The following is a 5825-nucleotide window of genomic DNA, read 5'->3' as shown; positions in this document are numbered from 1 at the left end:
GAAAGCACTACCTCTCGTTTCTGCTGTATTGATCAGCTCCTTTGTCAAAGATCGGTAAGTGATACTTATATGGCTCTATTTCTAGACCCCATTATTCTGTGTCATTCACTGATCTATTAGTCTGTCCTTTCCTAGATACCACACTCTGCAATTACTGTAACTTGATAGGGGGTTTTGCAGCTGGGTAACTTCACTTCTGAAAGAACTTCTCTTCAATATTACATTGGTGTTTAAGAGACTTCTGCTCCCTCATGGAGTACACAGCATTAGTTAGAATTTTCAATATATCTGGATGATATTTTGATTGGGTGGTCCTGCATCTATAGATGAAGATGAGACAAAATGATGTCTTGACAATATTGATTCTTCATAACCAAGGTCATAAGCCAAGTTCCTCTAAGTCACTTTTATTTCTTTTTTTTAAACTGGATTTGATTTGAGATTATTTTTATTTTTATTAGATTTATTAATTTATTATATATGAGGATACTGTAGCTGTCTTCAGACACACCAGAAGAAGGCATCAGATCTTATTACAGATGGTTGTGAGCCACCGTGTGGTTGCTGGGAATTGAACTCCGGACCTCTGAAAGAGCAATCAGTGCTCTTAACCACTGAGCCATCTCTCTAGCCCAAATGACTTATTTCTTCCATCAGATCTCTGTGGTTTTCTGCAAAGAACTGAGCTTAGGTTTAGATGTAGGAATGTGCTATTTGGGTGCTAATTAAAATGACACTCTTGATTTAATTTTGTACAGCCATGCTACAATCACTCACTACTTCAAATGTTTCCTTTCTGGTATCTCAGATTTTCTCCATAGACAACCAGCCAATCTAAAAACAATGTCACTTCCATTTTGTCTTTCACGACCTCTGCACTTTATTTCCTTTTACTGCCATGCTGAATTCATTCAGGCTTCCAGGAGAGATTCGAAAGTTAGTACCTTGTCAAGGGACAGTATTTACCTGTTCATAAAACTTATGAATATAAATTCAAATTCTCATCTTGAGTTTCGATTTTTCTGTAATGTTTTATAGATAGATAGACTTCACCATGCTCATCTCTATTGCTCTGAACAGGATGCAGACTTTTACCAAATGCTTTTGTTGAATATGTTCATAGCCTGACTTAATTTGTAGCATAGTCACATGAATTATGTTAGTTCGTATTTTAGGGTTCAAGTAGATTTTCATTCCTGGGCTAAATCCCATGTGGACATGGTATATAATCCTTTCTGTTGCATGCTTTGGTTGTATGTGCCAGTATTTTCTATTGTATTCTGTGTGTCTGCTCTAAGTGATGCTAATTTCCTGTTCTTGGAACATCTCTGTCTGGTCTTAGGATTGCGGTATCTTGAGTTGGTATTTCCAATGCTACCATCTTCTTCATAAAGGGATGTTAGAAAATAGGGAAAAATTTTTCATTAGGTGTTGGTCAAAATTCACTGATGAGTCTATTTGGGTCGGGCTTTTATATTTGGGATTAAATTCTGAAATATGGATTAAATTCATTTAACCTTTATAGGTTTAATCATATCATTTGTTTTTCCTTATAAGATTTTATAAGGGAAAGCAGTTATCTAAACTTTTGGATAGTTGTTACGTTTAGTCTACATTATTATATTTTCAACTTACAGTTTTGCATTGAGTTTGTTTTGTTTTATTTTCTGTCATTGGTTTGTTTTTATTGAGATAGTGTTTCTCCATGCAGTCCTGGCTGTCCTGGAACTTGTTTTGTTGCCCTGACAGGACATGAACACGTAGCTATCTGTCATGACTCTACCTCCAGAGTTCTGGGATTAAAGACACTCGTTACCATGCTTGGCTACTCTGTTCATTTATAATCACACATTAGCCAGGGTATGTATTGTATCGATCTCTCTATAATGTCTGATATTAGATTTTCATGTCCTCACTATTTTTCTTGCTAGCTTATTAGCTTAGGTAAAATGCAACCAATTTTATATTATTTGAAAACAAGCAAACCAACAAGAAACAAGTATGACACATGGGAGCACATTTGCTTTCTTCGTCAATACTTTTGTTTCTTGGTTCTTTTTGTTATACTCAGGTGAGCTTCCTTTTATTTTATCTTATTTTATTATTTTTCTATGAGTGCCTGCTTGTTTTCTAAGAAGAGACAGAAAGGGTGTAGATACAGATGTGCGGGGACATAGGGAGAATCCGGGAGGTCTTGGGGAGGAAAAACCAAAATAAGAATATATTGTATGAAAAAAATTTTCAATAAAAGAAAAGTAGAATGGAAAAAAATTAAAACAAACAAGTTTTATTCCTTTTTTTCTTTTTAATTTAACCCATTCTCTTCTAATTTTTATTATTTATTTGTCATTCATTTAGGGTTTAATATTATAATTCTTTTTCTAAAGTGGAAATTCAATGATAACACTTAGATGCTCTTGGTCAACATTTTAATTCAGTGTTTCACACTTGCCTGTGAGAGCTACTTTGGCTGAACCTCAAGACTTTGATAAGATTTATCATCATTTACCATCAGTTTTTAATTTATCTCAAGATGTCTCCTTTTACCTGGATGATACTTGGAAGTTTGTTTAAAGTCTCACATATTTTTGACTCTATTGTTGGGCACATGCCATTAAGTAATTCCATCTCTTGATTTATCATCCCCAGGGGTTTTCTCAGCCAGGATGTCTTTTGTTGCTCTGATGGCTGCTCTGCCCTAAATTAGCTCTGCCTCTGTCTTTTTGTGAGTGTTAGCATGAACTATTTTAAAATTATTATTTAAAGTAGCTTTTAAATAAAAATATATTTTGGTTATATTTTTCCCTCCCCTTTTCCCTGCCCATCCAACTTTAACTGTTTTCACACGCACACACAAAAAGATTTTTAATACAAGAAAAAATATATAAAACCTAGAAAACAAAATATACCATACCCCAAATTCATCTAGACCCTCTTCTCCCCCTTACCCAGCCAACTTTAAGTTCTTTCTCAGAGAGCAATCCAGTATCCAAATACAACAAAATGTACAAAACCTAGAAAACAAAAATTTTGTCATTTATTATTTTTCCTTCATTTTTAAAAGATAACCTTGGTGCTCAGTTTTTCAGCACAGATGCTGGAATTTTAACTATACAGAGATCAGAGTGGTTCCTGGTCAAGGATGCTCCACAAATTTGTGACGCATTCCATAATTTAGAAATGAATGATATCTTTGTGCCACGTACGTTAAACTGCTTATTTCCTACAGCACTATTAGTATTTTACCCTAGATTTCTCATTTTTGGAACCTTTTAAGAGAAGTTACTTGTCTCAGAATTTTTTCACTTTTTATTTTCTGTGTTTGAAAATATAGATCTCATTATATGTATGTAGCTTTTCTGACATTTATTCTGTCTCTATTCCCTGAGGTTTCTTGATGTCTAGTTTTGTGATAGACAATTGGAGAAAAATTGGGTAACCATTGTTTGAAATATTTCTTCTCTTCCTTTCTCCCTTCTCTTCATTATGGGTAGCTAACATATACATTTTCCCATTATGCCCGGGACTTGGAGACAGTACTTGTGCAAGGTTGAATCCGAAAGGGGCTTAGATTTGAGGTCACACTTGAAAGGACTGTGTGGTAGTCATCTAAATCCCATCTGTTTTGGGAACAAAGCATTCATTCTTTCTCTTTCTGAGAGCAAAATAAAATCTTAGCTAAAATATTATAGGTTTGTGACTCCAAACACAGATTATCTTTGGCTAACAAACATTGCCATGTCCAAGACAACACCTTTTCCTCTAGAGCATACAGGTAGAATGACTGATTTAAGAGAAGGTCGAATAGGTTAGGAACTTGTTTATTTATTTATGCACTGCTTATATCAGGCAGCAATGTTTGGGTTAATGCTTCTGGTCCATTCATTCTAGCCCTTTGAAAACTAATCAAAGGGGCTATGCTAGCTCCCCAGTTCCATATGGAATGCTAAAATATGTGCAACTTATGGTATCACACATCTTTTCACTCTGACCAAACTTCTGTCCTTGTTCCAGAGTGTGCTATCATTCCTCTGGAAGTGCTGATGGTAATACTTCTGTTTCACACTTACAACAATCAATGAAGCATAGCTCAATGATGCAGATAATATGCCACAGAGTACAGCATGCAACAACCCATGGGGAAAATAAAAACTAGAGGTGTGCAAATTTACAAAAAGAAAACAATGGAAAACTGTAGAAGACAGTGTGGAATAAAGCAGAAGAAATAACAATGAGGAAAAAGAAAGAGGGATCCATGGAGGTTGTAGAGACCATGCTTAAGAAATCAGGAAGAAAAAAGTATTTAAGACGTCTAGCCAACAAGTAAAAATGGTACAGACGGTACCAATGAGTTTGTGGGTAGAGTTGGAGACAGATCTCAGCAGTTCAGAATAGAAGAAGTAATTAAATGAAGCATAGAGAAGAAAGTTGGTTAAATAGAAAGAGGGTAAACAGAACTAAAGTTTTTAAAGTAGTAGAAAAAGAACCTATCCACAAGGAATGGCGCATCTAAGAAAAGAAGTATGGATGGAAAGACATCCCAGAGGTGTTGTCAAGCACAGAAGTACTGAATTTAATTAATCAAAGTTGCTTTTACCAATGAAGTTCAGGGATAGACAAAAATCATTATTTTTACCCAAGATTCAAAAAAAAAAAAAGAAAAGAAAAAGAAAAAGAAAGAAAGAAACAAAAGAAAGAAAAGAAAAGGAAAAAGGCTCATAGTTGCATAATATATGCAGTTTCAGTTTCTAGAAACTTTCAGAGAAGTGAAATTTTTGGGAAAGTAACGAATGATCACAGTGTACAAGGTGGGGGTGGGGAATGAGATGCAAGCTCTACTGATTTGGAAGTGATTATCTCTAAGAGAGAAAGAAGTAAGAAGTGTGGACATGTGAGAGGATGCATGCAGGCTGCTGGATGAGTGTAAGGGCGCTGAAGTCTAAGTGTTGGGTAAGCTGCACTTCTTTTCTGCAGGAACCTCATCAGGCACCCAACACAGTGAGCCCTGGCAACTGTCCCGATAAATTGTGCCTGGTGGAATATGGCAGATGACCAAGAAATAGGTCTCATATCAGGAGCCAGGGAATCATGTGCTGTGGTCAACATGGAAAACTGTCCAGACTCTACTCTCGTCCCTCCCATTTGACAAATTCTTTATCCTGTTATATCCTATCCCATCTTCTGAGTACTAGTAGTTTACCCAGATTGAAGTTAAGGCAAGAATACATGTAAAAGGCATGAAATGAGATCTCAAGACCAAGAAAGAGGTCGAGTGTAAGTCAGGCCCGTAATTTGTAGAAGCAGGTACATGGGTTAACACTATACTTGAGACTCAGGAGTGAGGTGCAGCTCTAAAACCTGAGGCTCAATGTAGCTGTTTCATGTACGTAGCCATACCACAAGGAAATCTTTGCAACTGAGGAACTGGGAAATTCTGCCAACATTGTCTTATCCAAGTCAACAATGTTTGTTTTTTAACGTTAAGACTTCTTAGGGCCACAGTTTGCAACCCCAGTACTACAGAGGTGAACTCAGAAGGAACATGAACTTAGATCCATCTTGAGCAGGGTGAGGCACCATTTCATAAAATACAGAGCCAGGCACCTTTGAGTGAATACACCCCAAATCACACACATTCCTATGGTATTTGTATCAAATGCTTGCATTGCAGTCATCCAGAGTGTACAGTGCTACAAAATAGTAACTAGCACTCTTATGAGGCCTTAATAGTAAACAAAGACTGGAGGAGCCTGGGAGATGTGACAGCTAAACATAGTATCATTGAAGTCCCAGTAAAACTGAGAGTAAGATGAGACTGACTGAAA

At 36.3% G+C, this 5825-nt stretch overlaps 1 non-coding gene across 1 annotated transcript; it reads left to right on the top strand.

Moving 5' to 3' along the window:
• The first annotated feature begins 3073 nt into the window (after window positions 1–3073).
• LOC120094869 (U6 spliceosomal RNA) lies at window positions 3074–3177 on the top strand. The gene has a single exon (XR_015630083.1). It is a non-coding gene; the product is annotated as a U6 spliceosomal RNA (small nuclear RNA).
• The last annotated feature ends 2648 nt before the right edge of the window (window positions 3178–5825 follow it).

The sequence above is a fragment of the Rattus norvegicus genome, chromosome 9 (genome assembly GCF_021556685.1).
Source record: "Rattus norvegicus strain SHRSP/BbbUtx chromosome 9, alternate assembly SHRSP_T2T, whole genome shotgun sequence".
Taxonomy (NCBI): domain Eukaryota; kingdom Metazoa; phylum Chordata; class Mammalia; order Rodentia; family Muridae; genus Rattus; species Rattus norvegicus.
This window is presented reverse-complemented; position numbering and strand designations above follow the sequence as displayed.